The 13,843-nt window shown below is 46.3% G+C and overlaps 1 long non-coding RNA gene across 1 annotated transcript; it reads right to left on the reverse strand.

The window, feature by feature from the left end:
• Window positions 1-3,106: 3,106 nt before the first annotated feature.
• LOC144733099 (uncharacterized) lies at window positions 3,107-3,834 on the reverse strand. The gene is made up of 3 exons (XR_013588309.1): window positions 3,705-3,834; window positions 3,454-3,558; window positions 3,107-3,222 (listed from the first exon to the last, which is right to left on the reverse strand). It is a non-coding gene; the product is annotated as an uncharacterized LOC144733099 (long non-coding RNA).
• Between the last annotated feature and the right edge of the window lie 10,009 nt (window positions 3,835-13,843).

Here is a 13,843-nt window from a genome sequence, read left to right on the forward strand (position 1 = left end):
CTATACACTGCACTATACACTACACTACTATATACTACTATACACTGCACCACTATCAAACAAGTGTTTATTTCTATAGCACCATTTCGTGCAAAGGATGACATTCAAAGTGCTGTACAGATAAAAAAATATATTGTTAAAAGACTAACTCAGAAGAAAAATAGAAGAAATTTATATACAAGATAAAATTGTATTATAATGAATTCCTGTTGAAGGCATATTAAAAAATAACACGATAAAATATAAAGTAAAAGCAAGTTTAAAAAGGCCTTGGGTCGACTAAAACACCGGAACCGGAGGATCTGAGGGATCTTGTTGCTGCTGCTGCATTCTGAATAAGTTGTCGGTTACATGTTGACTTTTTTGGAAGATCAGAAAAGAGAGCATTGCAGTAGTCAAGTCTGTTGGTAATAAACACATGCATCAGTTTCTCAGTCGTAAACCGAATGAGAAAAGGCTGTACCTTAGCTATATTTCTAAGATGATAAAATGCCGTTTTGGTGATATATCTGATGTGAGCTTCAAAGTTCAAATCCGGATGAAACAAAACACCTACGTTTTTAACCTGCAGTTTGGTGTTTTCTGTCGACGAGCACAAATTTGTGAGCAATTTATCTCTTTGGGCTTTTGCTCCAATTACTAGGACCTCTGTTTTGTCTTTGTTCAGTGCCAGGAAATTCAATGCACTTCATAAGGGTATCGATGGGGCTTACATCATTCGGAGATACCGACATGTATAGTTGTGTTTCATCAGCGTAGCAAAGAAAATCAATCATGTTTCCTGATGATATCGTCCAGTGGTAGCATATAGAGACTGAATAAAAGAGGTCCCAAAATTTGATGACTTCTGGAACACCACACCTAATTTCTGTCTTTAAGGACGACAGATCACCTATGGATGTTGGTATTGGTGTAATGTCGGTATTGGTGTAATGTTAATGCATGACAATTTTCGGCGACCTCAGAGGTTAGGTAACGTTTCTTAACCACATGCGCCCAATTACGCCGTTTCATAGACACCAATGCTGAGAAAAATATGCGATAATGATCTGACAGAGGTACATCAGCAACAGAGGTTTCATTCATTGTAAGACCTCGAGTGATAACAAGGTCCAAAATATGCCCAAGTTTGTGAGCTGGACAGCCAATGTGTTGTATAAAATCCATTGAGCTTAAAAGCTTCACAAAATCTTGTGCTTTTGAGTCGGTAACATTGTCCATGTGCAGATTGAAATCACCTACAATTATAATATAGTTTGTAGTGATAATTATAGAAAGCAATTCTGAAATTTCGTCAAGGAATGAGGGGCATTGTTTTGGAGGCCTATAAATGGTAAAGGTATAAGGGTTTTAAGAAAATAGTGTGCTGCTCTAAGGAGCTGAAATCGCCAAAACAAATGTCCCTGTATCTTAAAGTGTTATTAATAATTGAAGCCGTACCCCCACCTTTTTTTTCTTGCCTGAAAGAATTTGCAAAACTGTAGCACGGAGTGCGGCTTTAATCAGCACCACGGGTCCGTTACTATTTAGCCAGGTTTCTGTTAAAAACATGCAATCGAGTTTGTTATCGGTAGTTATTTAATTTATAGCAAATTATTTATTACGAAGTGAACTCGCATTAAATAATGCTAATGTTAGCGTTAAGTGACTCTTAAGGCTCTCTGGTGGGTTAACTATTAGTGGAATTAGTATGCTAAATTGATGAAGTTGACTCCACCGGAGTATAGTTTAAAATGTCTGACTTCTATAACTTGCTGTTTATTTTACCTGATCGATTAGCATTAGTACCTCACTTAACACAATTTGACGCTAGGAATAAACGAATTGAGAGACCCCTGCCGCCTCCACAACCACGATGGTGATGACGACGGTGGCTAAAGTCGCGTGCAATACCCACTTCAACGAGGGTAGAGTAGGTCGCTCCGTGAATTTGACGCGATAGTGGACAGCTGTGCAGCACTATCAGGAAAGCTCTCGTGGCGATCCACAGCACACGGGGACCCAGATTAGGGTGAATGCCGAAAAGGCGCAAACGTCTCCCTATACAGTCCGTTATTTCAGACTTAAAGTGAAACGTAAATGCATAACATTTGGAAGGTGGTGGCGACCTGGCTGGACGTGCGTCCTGCCAGGGCTTACGTCCCCCCGCCCCTCCTCAGTGGATAAAATGAGAGCGGTTCTTGGTAAGGTGTAGGTACAAGTACATTATCTATTTTTTCTTTAACCCCCCCCCCCCCCTCTGCGTTTCCCCCCTCCCTGATACCATAATCTTCCCTCATTAAGTTTGTTATATATATTTGCGGAATGTTTCTCTGGGGGTTTCTTCTATAAGCCAATTATTTACATTTGATCATATTGACAACAGTAAAATGCGACCCAAATGCAGATCCTACGCCCGCTCGTCGTTGACAGTGTGCTCTTTTAGTTGCCGTTCTTGGTCTCTTTCCTGCTCATTAGTTGTTTCTAATTTATCTCTTGGTTGTGGTTGTTGCACTGTTTCGTTCTTATGGACACCATTCAGATAGAGATACATTGCTTCTTCCAGTGCTTTTTTTTCGCTGGCTGCATCTGGAGAGACGGAGAGAGTAGAATGAGTGGAGAGAGCGATGGTATTCGTCACGATATCTTCACATACACGCTCATTTTATTTAAGCCATGTTAGGGCCCATTGTGACAAAGCACGTCTATTGCAAGGTAGCTCTGTATGTACGTTTAACTTCTTGTGCACCGTACGTTGTCAACCGTTGCTTATCAGATGTATGGGGGAAGGACAACAAACTATACACAACAGCAACAATCCAGTTTTAACTTCTATATAGCAGTAACCATTGATGTACATTATAATAATGTTCTGTCTAAATTGAAAATACATTTCTTTAGAACTGCTTTCTGTGTTTGTAGTTTGCTGTCCTCCCCACACCTGCGATTAACACAGTTAGCTACGTGCGGTGCGAAATAAATTCAAACATACTAGGATGGCCAAAACTGAAAATTTAGTGTCCATTTTGTCAGCGCTACACTTTTGCCTATAATGTTTAACATTTAAATGTAAAATATCCTTCCTCCCCAAATCCAGCTATGACAACATCGGACAGTAAAAACAGCTTTACAAGTTTAACCTCTTACCTTTACGTGGTTGGCATCTCCACAAATAAGCAAGATAAACAACTCCAGCAACAAATACCAAACCTAGAACGCCAACTCCAGCCACAATAGCAACGTCTAGAAAAAGACAGATAATGCAATCATTTTTAGTAGCACTAAGGCACGATACTGTTAAATATAACTTGTACAATAAATGCATAGAATGAAAAAAGTTAATGTAGCATACAATACTGTACACATATCCACGCACAGTACTGTGAACAAATCTCGGCACATGTCGCGAATAAAACAAAAAACAATCACAATTTTAATTGGTAAATGATTTTGGGTTCTCACATGGGTTTTTACGTGATTTCTCCTGGCAAGAGTCGCCGTTTTCCGGTCGGTAAAATCCAACATCGCAGACGCACTTCCTATTTTGGGTCGCTTTGCAATCCTGCTGGATGACCTCATCTGCCAGGAACAAAAACGGGCATTAGTTCGGAGACACAAGGACACAAGTGTGAAGGAGGTGGTCGAGTTACGTCAGATACTCTGCAGTCAGAATTTCATAATTGAGTGCGGAAAAATAACTTTCACTTCTAGGTACTGGAACTCACGTTGGCCGCAGACTGTGCAGGTTAAGCACCGGGGTTCTTGGTTGTCCCCATCCGTGTACCTGCCATTGTTGCAGGACAGGCAGTGGGCGTACCCGCCCTCCGTTGAGCAATCATCAGCCTTGAAGGTTCCTAGGTGAGAGATGGGGAGTAGCTTAAGGTGAGGTGAGAGGGGAAAGGTAGATATGGGGGTGAGCACATGGAGAATCCTGAAAGCAGTGAAGGCGATCTTGAAGTTGAATAAACAAAACTTTTTTTTATTTTACCACTGAGCTGTGTAGCTCTTTTTCAGAAGGGACCTGGCCACAAATGATAGCCCAACGAAGTGGCGTATCATCATCACTGTGTGGAAATTTACAACAGCAGCCAAATACTCTAAACGCGTGATGTTGATTCTAAATGTGGAGGAGAAAAACCGGAGGACCCAGAGAAAAATCCGTGGAGTGACCACCACGGGGAGAGAGAGACACGCACAGACTCCAAATATATACAGCAGCAGGCATCGCCAGGGGTTGAGATCGACCCCACACCCCGCTGTATATGTAATGTAGTAACTCGGCGGGAGACGACTTCACGGGTAGCACACTCTTTTATTTGAACCAACTATATTTACACGGGTGACCAACACCCACTTAGCTACACGGGTGACCAACACCCACTTAGTTACTCGGTGACCAACACCCACTCTGTTACTCGGGTGGCTAACACCAGCCTACCCCACACAGTTCTCCTGGCTACACCAACACGGGCTTTTACGCCCCGTAGCCTCTCGGAACACACCCGGCCGGGGTGTCCGTCTCGACTCTGGGTCCCACAGTCTCTCGGCCCACATGGGCGTCGGACCCCGGGTCCCACAGTCTCGCCTCCGAGCCACACAGGGCCCCGGTCCCAATAAGGACGGCGGGACTAGGGGTCTCGGGGCTCTACTCCTTCAACTCCGTCTTCGATCTTCAACTGGTTAACCACAACCACGAGTGCTCTCGCGCGTCACCCTTTATACCCCTCCTGCGGACGTCGCTGAGAGCACCTATCCCATTTGACCAATCACCGGGCGCTGGCTACGATCCTCTTTTCCCACCTCGTGTCAGCGCGCCTCACCACCCACGCCGCGCCGCCCGTAATCCCTCACTCCCGGCGCGCGCGTCCACACCACGCCCACATCGCGTGCCCAACCCCGCACCCCGTGCCGCCCCGTGATCCATCACTGTCGGCGCACGTCAACACCACCACTACATATACAAGGTGAGGTAGTTGACATCTCCTAGCCACTGCGATGCCCCAATAGACTAGGAAACTCACCGGCAGGGCAGAGTAGGCAGCAAAGACCGGGACTCGCTCTGTATTGTCCCTGGGGACAATCAGCCTTTGTGCCTGAACACATCTGTACACACACAAACAGCGTGAGGGCAAGATTCAACAATATAGGAGAAATTAATATTTGTCACTCAAACAACAACACCGCAGTAGATGTTCCTCCACAACACAAATAAGCAGCCGCGGCAAGTCCACGGTGACAAAATCAACGGTTTCCGTCTGTGTGGGATAGAGCGTTTCCCCCTCGCTCTCATGGTATCTATGGGACCTTTTTTCCAGTTAAAAAAAAAATGTTTGTCATTCTCACACGTGGGTTTATCTCCGGGTGCTCCGGTAATCCTCCCACACGTATAATCATAATAAGCACTCGTCACTAATTGGTTGATAAAAATATTTTTACATAGAGGACCGCAGAGCCTGGGCAGTTGTTGACAGTTGCGGCTCACCACCACCACCATGTGGCTGCTGCTGCTACTGCTGCCACATTCGGTATCAGACTTCCCCCAAATGACATTGCTCACAGCAGCGATACCGGCCGTTAACCGTGTAGGGCTTATGTTGGGCATTGTTTTATCCAGACTTAAAAAAGTAGGACTGAACATTCCCGCTCCATCCGCCCACCTACCCATCAGCTCCCTCTCTTCTCTAGCCCGTGTCACTCACCAAGCCACTCACCTATCAGCCCAATCTCTTCTCTAGCCCGTGTCACCCACTCACTAACCCACTCGCCCATCAGCTCCACCTCTTCTCCAGCCCGTGCTGTACCCGTTTAGCTCCTCTCTCCGGCCAAACAGAAGCTGCTTGGGCATATCACCTCTCCACCTCACCTACTTCTCTTTTCCACCCTCCCACCATCTGAAATGTCCACAGTTTCCAGTGAGTAAGTTACAGTCAACGCCCGGCCGTTTACTATGGAGGATCTGACAGTCGGCATAGGCCTGCTTAAACGGGGGAAAGCAGCAGGAGTGGACGACATTCTCGTCGGAATGATACAACACATAGGACCCATTGCAAATCAATGGCTCCTTGACCTATTCAATGCATGTATGACGAGTAAACAGATACCATCAGTATGGAAGAAGGGAAAGATTTTTCACCAAAAAGCTATAGACCGATCTCCCTCCTTTGCACAACTTACAAACTCTACGAACGCCTTATCCTGCAACAAATTCCACCCCTGGTAGATCTCAAACTCGTACGAGACCAAGCGGGTTTCAGACCCGGCCGACCCTGTGCAGGCCAACTTCTAAACCTCACGCATCACATCAAAGATGGCTTCCAACAGAAGTTGATCACCGACGCAGCATTTGTTGATCTATCTGCTGCATGTGACACTGTTCAACACCACATCTTGATCCACAAACTGTACCTCATTACTGCGACCTAGATCTTAGCCAGACTATCCGGAGCCTCCTATAGAACAAGGCGCTTCTACGTGGAACTAAACGGGCAGAAAAGTAGATGGCGTTCCCAAAAAAATGACTTACCACAAGGCAGTGTTGCTCGCTCTAATTTTATTCAATATCTACCCCAAGGATCAGCTACTTCCTGATAAATGGCAGGGGTTCATCTATAATGACGATCTCTGTATTACCACACAGCAGAGGAATTTCGAGGACAGAGAAGTTACGGGAGAGGGCACTGGACGAGATGTCAAGATACTACCTAAATAATCATCTCAAATCCAACTCGAGTAAAAAAACGAATCTGTGCCTTCCACCTAAGAAACCGGGACGCAGAGCCACAACTGAATGTCATCTGAGGAGACCAGAGCCTCGAACACCAGAGTCACCCGGCGTACCTCAGAGTACCACTGGATCGTATACTCAGCTACAAAAAGCACAACTTTAAATACCAAAGCCAAGGTGAACGCATGACACAACATTCTGCGAAAGCTCGCTAATTAAAATTGGGGGGCACATCCATACACCCTACGCACCACTGCCTCAGCGCTTTGTTTATCTGTGAATATGCACGCTCCACCAGGGGACGCTCATACCACAGTAAACATGTCTGACATCAGCAGAATCGTAACGAGGAACCTGAGAGCCACCCCCCTTGTTCCCTGCTTATATTGCACTCCCTGGCACAGCTCCCCCTGGCAACTGGCGATGATTAAGCAGGTCAAGTCCTTAGAGCGGGGACGTCCGCACGACATGGCCATCAGCCGGCACCCACCGTCGTCTGTCATCGAGAAACAGCTTCTTGTGCTCCGCTGGAACCACATCACCAGAATCTGACAGAACTTCCCCTCTGCCCAAAAAAAATGGGACGGAATCAAAGACTGTTTTAAAAGATTTGAAATGGGTGTAGCTCAAGGGTCATAAACAAGTGGCCGGGGCTAGTGACGTCAATGTGAGAAGTTAGCATGTAACTGTAAGATTGAATAGCAGCCTCTTACACTATACAGTCCACTGCTACACTAAATTGAAACTCTTTTCCTGAGAACTTCTGTTTGTTGGTCTTCCTCCACCATCTTTAGATTAGCAACGATTCGATAGGTATGGTGCCAAAGATACTTTGACTGTTTGGTGTTTGAACAGCTTAACACACCTGGTGTTTTATTGTTTTGCCCCAGAGGTACATACACCGAGGTACATACATAGGGATACACACAGACTCGCACAGAGACCCATAGATTCGCACAGAGATTCACACAGAGACCCACACTCGCAAGTAAACCCACAGACTCGCACACACAGACTCATCACCACCGCCACGCTACTATACACTACACTACTATACAGCACCACGCCCGGCCGCCTTTGTCTCCCCAGTGGCGATTTTTACACATCGCACCAAGTACTCATTAGAGGCTGAGTCGACCTAGGGGAGGCCCAGGAACAGTTCAAATAATCGTCACCGGTGTTGGTCGTGAGCGGAAATCGAACTCGGGTGGCCGGGTTCGTTAGCGTTGCGTAGCGCTGACCACTACACTACCGCTCCCCTCCTGTGCCAACACACACAGACACACACCACACAGACACACAAAGACACACAGACACACACCACACAGACACACAAAGACACGCAGACACAAAGACACACTCAGACACACACAGACACACACCACTCAGACACACAAACACACCACTCAGACACACAAAGACACAGACACACACCACTCAGACACACACCACTCAGACACACAAAGACACACACCACTCAGACACACAAAGACACACAGACACACACCACTCAGACGCACACCACACAGACACACACCACTCAGACACACAAAGACACACACAGACACACACCACTCAGACACACAGACACACACCACTCAGACACACAAAGACACACACAGACACACACCACTCAGACGCACACCACACAGACGCACAACTTACCAGCATGAGTGCATAGGCAAGCCATGTGGTGAGCAGGTGGAATCGAGACATGGCCCAGGAGTTGTCCACACGGATGTGTGGATCGAAACGAGAGGTGATGGGACACCCCGTCAAACACTGTCCTCGGTCGTCTGATTCTGACTTAGGAGGGTGAGGAGGAGGTTGAGGAGGAGGTTGAGGAGGCGGCTCGGCTCGATGAACTTTGAGTTCAATAAAAACGCAAACGGGCCGAGGCCATAAAACAGAATGCGGCTCTAGCTCTGGTGTAAGCCAAACAGTTTCAAGTCCACAGTGTTGTGCAAAGCGGCATGCTCGGTAAATGATAACCCGGTCATATACCTTGCAATAAAAAGTATGTTTACCTGTTTGGTGTTCTAACAGAAGATGTAATGTAACAGACGTCGTGTTTTAGTTTCAGCCCTAAAAATACGCGGATAAACACGCACACTCACCACCACCGCCATACTACTACACACTACACTACTATACTACTACACAATACACTACTATACAGTAAACTACTTTACACTACACTACTATACACTACACTACAATACACTACGTTATACACTACAATACACTACACTACTATATACTACACTACTATATACTACACTACTACACACTACACTACTACACACTACACTATACTACTATACACTACTATACACTACTATACTACTATACACTACACTATACACTACTATACACTACTATACTACTATACACTACACTATACACTAAACTATACACTACTATACACTACAATACTACTATACACTACACTATACACTACTATACACTACTATACTACTATACACTACACTATACACTACTATACACTACTATACTACTATACACTACAATACTACTATACACTACACTATACACTACTATACACTACTATACTACTATACACTACAATACTACTATACACTACACTATACACTACTATACACTACTATACTACTATACACTACACTATACACTACTATACACTACAATACTACTATACACTACACTATACACTACACTATACACTACACTATACACTACTATACACTACTATACTACTATACACTACACTATACACTACTATACACTATACACTACACTATACACTACTATACACTACACTATACACTACTATACACTACAATACTACTATACACTACACTATACACTACTATACACTATACACTACACTATACACTACAATACTACTATACACTACACTATACACAACCCACTTTATTACAACACGGCGCGTGCTTACATCACCTTCCGGCAATGGCCTCTGCAGGTTACGTTTTTATTGAACTCGAAGTTCTTCGAGCTGAAAAACCCCACCGACACTCAACTAGCAAGTTGAGTGTCGGTGGGGTTTGTGACGGAAATCAAACCTGCACATCGGTTCGTCATCTGTTGCAATGTTCGCCTCGCAAGAAAACCAAAGGAATATGCCGCACGAAACAACAATACAAATAAATACTTTACAAATGGGGGGTGGGATGGGGTGTGGGAAAATGAAGACATCGCTGTAGTTCATTTCAAACATCCAACGAAAAGTTTGTTTTCTCCTTTTATATGCGTGGTGGCTAGAGTCCTCTCGTCCTCTGGCTTGAGATGGCTGCCACCTATGGGTCAGATGATTGCCTGCCACCATTAAGCAATTGGTAATTAAATATAATATTTTTATCCTAAAGAGTGTAACATTTTGGAAAAAAAATTTCACGAAAATTAATTGTCACGCACAACGAGTCTGTGTGGAAAATGTCAGCTCGATTGGATCACGGGAAGTGGGTTAAAAAACGACCGAAAGATTTGCACGGTCGTAAGCACGCAAGCAAGCAAGCAAGCGAACTTAATATAAAAGATTTAAAAACACCACGCGCTGAATGCGCCACACAAACACGTCCACTGGTTGTCGTGCACGCCACGCCAACGAGCGAGCACTTTATAAAGTGAAAAGGAGGAGTGACGTTCATACCGGAACGGAGGGGCTTTTCTGGCCCTCCAGCGTTCGAAGAAGACGCTCATGTCCCCGGCATGTATACGGTCAAGTGGTGGTGGTCAGAGGCAGAGCCAGGATTTTCAGGTAGGGGGGGGGCAAACCCTCCAGCAATAAAATAAGTAATATTAAAAAAAAACTTTTTTTTAAAACACGCTTTTATGAAATGTACTCGTAATGGCAAAACTCCACGACTCCAGGAAGTGGCCCCGAAGCCTGCCATGACGTAAGGGGGACCGTGGTCAATTACAGCCAACGTCAGTTGAACGTGGACAATTAGACCCAAGCCGAAACATAACGTGTAAAAAATGGTTTAAAAATATTTTTTTTAATGTTTTATGATAGAATATAGTATTGCCATCAGTATGCCATACGTATACCAAACTTTGCAGTCGATAGCACATTGGGAAGTGGGTTAAAATTGAGTTACAAGATTTGAGGATACAATAATGACAACAGAGTGAGTTAAAAGAAAGCTTGTAAATTGATAGAGTTGTTAGTAAGTAAGGACTAGTTAGTAAGGACTTGTCCCTGGGCACTTCCGCAGCCATCGATCGAGGGTCGAATTCGAACCGTGTTGTGCGATCGGCATCGCGCTCGCTGGAGCTGTTGATGCCTTCAGGGAAGTCGTGTTCTGTATACGCAACTGCACACAATTCTGAGTCGCTTATAAGTAACCGCTTTGCCGTTACTTATTGCCAAATATGGACTCAAACGAGTGTCCTATCATCTCAGTACCTGGCACGTCATAATATGCTACAGTGAGCTACACGGTGGCAGTGGTCGTAAAATGCCTATTACTCATAAACCCACCCCACCAACGACTGTAGCACCGCAACTCCCTCCCTCATCCAGGACTTGTTTGTGTTATGCGTGGCGCATCCAGCGAGTGGTGTTTGTTTTTATTGCTGGCGACTGCATTTCGTGTTGAAATCACCTCCAGTGCTGTGCTGCTAGCGGCAATAAAAGTTGCTTAAAAGTCAGAGGTCTCTCTTCCCCTCCACTTGTTTTGCCTCCACAGGAAATACAATTCATCATCAACGTTTTTGGGTTTAGATCGCGTTATTTATAAATGTGTCGTAACCCTCCACCACCCGACACGGCCAATCAGTAAAAAAGTGTCACGTTGACAAAAGACAAATAGTTCACTGCTTTAGCCCACCGGTGTGTTGAACACAACACCGGTGGGCTAAAGCAGTGAACTATTTGTATTCTTAGGTTTTTTCGGTAAAGTCACGTAGGTAAAACATTAAAATTAATGAAAGTAAAATAAAAATCACGACGTTTCGGAGGCAACACAAAACGTCGTGATTTTTATTTTCATTAATTTTAATGTTTTACCTAAGTGACTTTACCGAAAAAACCTAAGAATATGAATCATTGCAGTCACGAAAGCTTCAAATCTAGAATGAACTATTTGTCTTTTGTCAACGTGACACTTTTTTACTGATTGGCCGTGTCGGGTGGTGGAGGGTTACGACACATTTATAAACAAACGCGATCTAAACCCAAAAACTTTGATTATGAATAACATTGGTCGCGAAAGCCTCACACGTGTTAAAAGGAAATACAATCTCCAGACGGGGAACTGGGGTCCAAACGTCAGAATCACAAAAGTCAACAACCCACCCTCCGCCAACACGCGGGGAGAGTGCGACAAAGGAAGCGACAGCACCCGCGAGATTTGAGACTTTCCAAAAAGGAATCTTTAATGAACAGAGAAGAACGACGACGATAATAATTACACTGAGCAGCCTACCGAGGTTAAACACTTTTAGCGAAGGGGGGGGGGGTGGTCTGTGTGGGGATCACGCTAGCACGTTGGGGGGGGGGGGGGTGTTAGTTGAGGGGCTTTCCATCGGATCATTGGGGGGGCACGTGCCACCCACACCCCCCCCCCCCCACTGGCTCCACCACTTGTGGTGGTGGTGGTGAGCGCTAACCACTGGAGCACCGCATCCCCCTCCCTCACCCCCCCCTCTCTCCCTCACCCACCGTCACCTCCCCCCTCACCCTCACCCACCCACCCACCCTCACCCCCCCTTCTCTCTCCCTTACCCACCCACCCTCACCCCCTCTCTCTCCCTTATCCACCCACCCACCCTCACCCCCTCTCTCACCAACCTCACCCCCTCTCTCACCCACCCACCCTCACCCCCCTCTCACCCTTACCCACCCACCCACCCTCACCCCCTCTCTCTCTCACCCCCTCTCACCCACCCACCCTCACCCCCTCTCTCACCCCCCTCTCACCCTTACCCACCCACCCTCACCCTCTCTCTCACCCCCTCTCACCCTCACCCCCTCTCTCACCCACCCACCCTCACCCCCCCTCTCTCTCTCATCCACCCACCCTCACCCCCCTCTCCCTTACCCACTCACCCTCACCTCTCTCCCTCACCCACCGTTTATATCGCTGGGAGGATAACTCAACTCCCAAGAGGCATGAGGATCCCTTCTTCGCCAAAAACGCGCGGGGAGAGCGTGAGAAAGGAAGCGACAGCACCTACGAGGTTTGAGTCTTTCCAAAAAGGAATCTTTAATGAACAGAGAAGAACGACGACAACGATAATAATTACACTGAGCAGCCTAACGAGGTTAAACACTTTTAGCGAAGGGTGGGGGAGGGGTTGGTGGTCTGTGTGGGGATCACGCTAGCACGGGGGGGAGGTTAGTTGAGGGGCTTTGTGTACAGACAGCCTCGCCCTTCTCTCTCTCTGGGCTATAAAGTGGAGTTTGAACTCGCCCACCTGTTCTAGTGGAGTTTGTTCGATTTCTATCTCCCCCTCTCCCCTCTCCCATCCCCCCTCCCTCTCTCCCCATCGACTTGTTTCATTTCGCCTCCACCATGGAACTGGGGTCCAAAAGTTTGTCACAAAAGCCAAAACAACCACCCAACAAACCACCTCCCGCTTCTCCTCCCAATACTAACAACCACAAGATCCAGCACTGCAAACTCCACACGACGAAAAATATAAACTAAAACGGCCCGAGACAAAACAACCTCGTTGGGACCTAAACCACCAGCATCACCACCAGCATCACCACCAGCATCACCACCAGCATCACCACCAGCACCAACATCTCCAACATCTCCAACATCTCCAACATCTCCAACATCTCCATCACCATCTCCACCATCTCCACCATCTCCACCATCTCCACCATCTCCACCATCTCCACCATCACCACCATCACCACCATCTCCACCACCATCTCCACCACCACCACCACCATCTCCACCATCTCCACCACACAATGAACCGTCGCAAGTCTCTTCTGGGGTCAATGCAGCAGAGACAACGTGAGCGGCTATCCCCCAGGTACAGCTGGCGGCGACTCGCTGCTGTGATGCAAGAGACGATTTCGGCCTGACCTGTCTCTACATGTGGCGAGTGTGGTGAGTGTGGTGTGTGGTGTGGTGAGTGTGTGTGTGGTGTGTGTGTGGTGAGTGTGGTGAGTGT

Source organism: Lampetra planeri, chromosome 45, assembly GCF_965212315.1.
Source record: "Lampetra planeri chromosome 45, kcLamPlan1.2.h2, whole genome shotgun sequence".
NCBI lineage: Eukaryota > Metazoa > Chordata > Hyperoartia > Petromyzontiformes > Petromyzontidae > Lampetra > Lampetra planeri.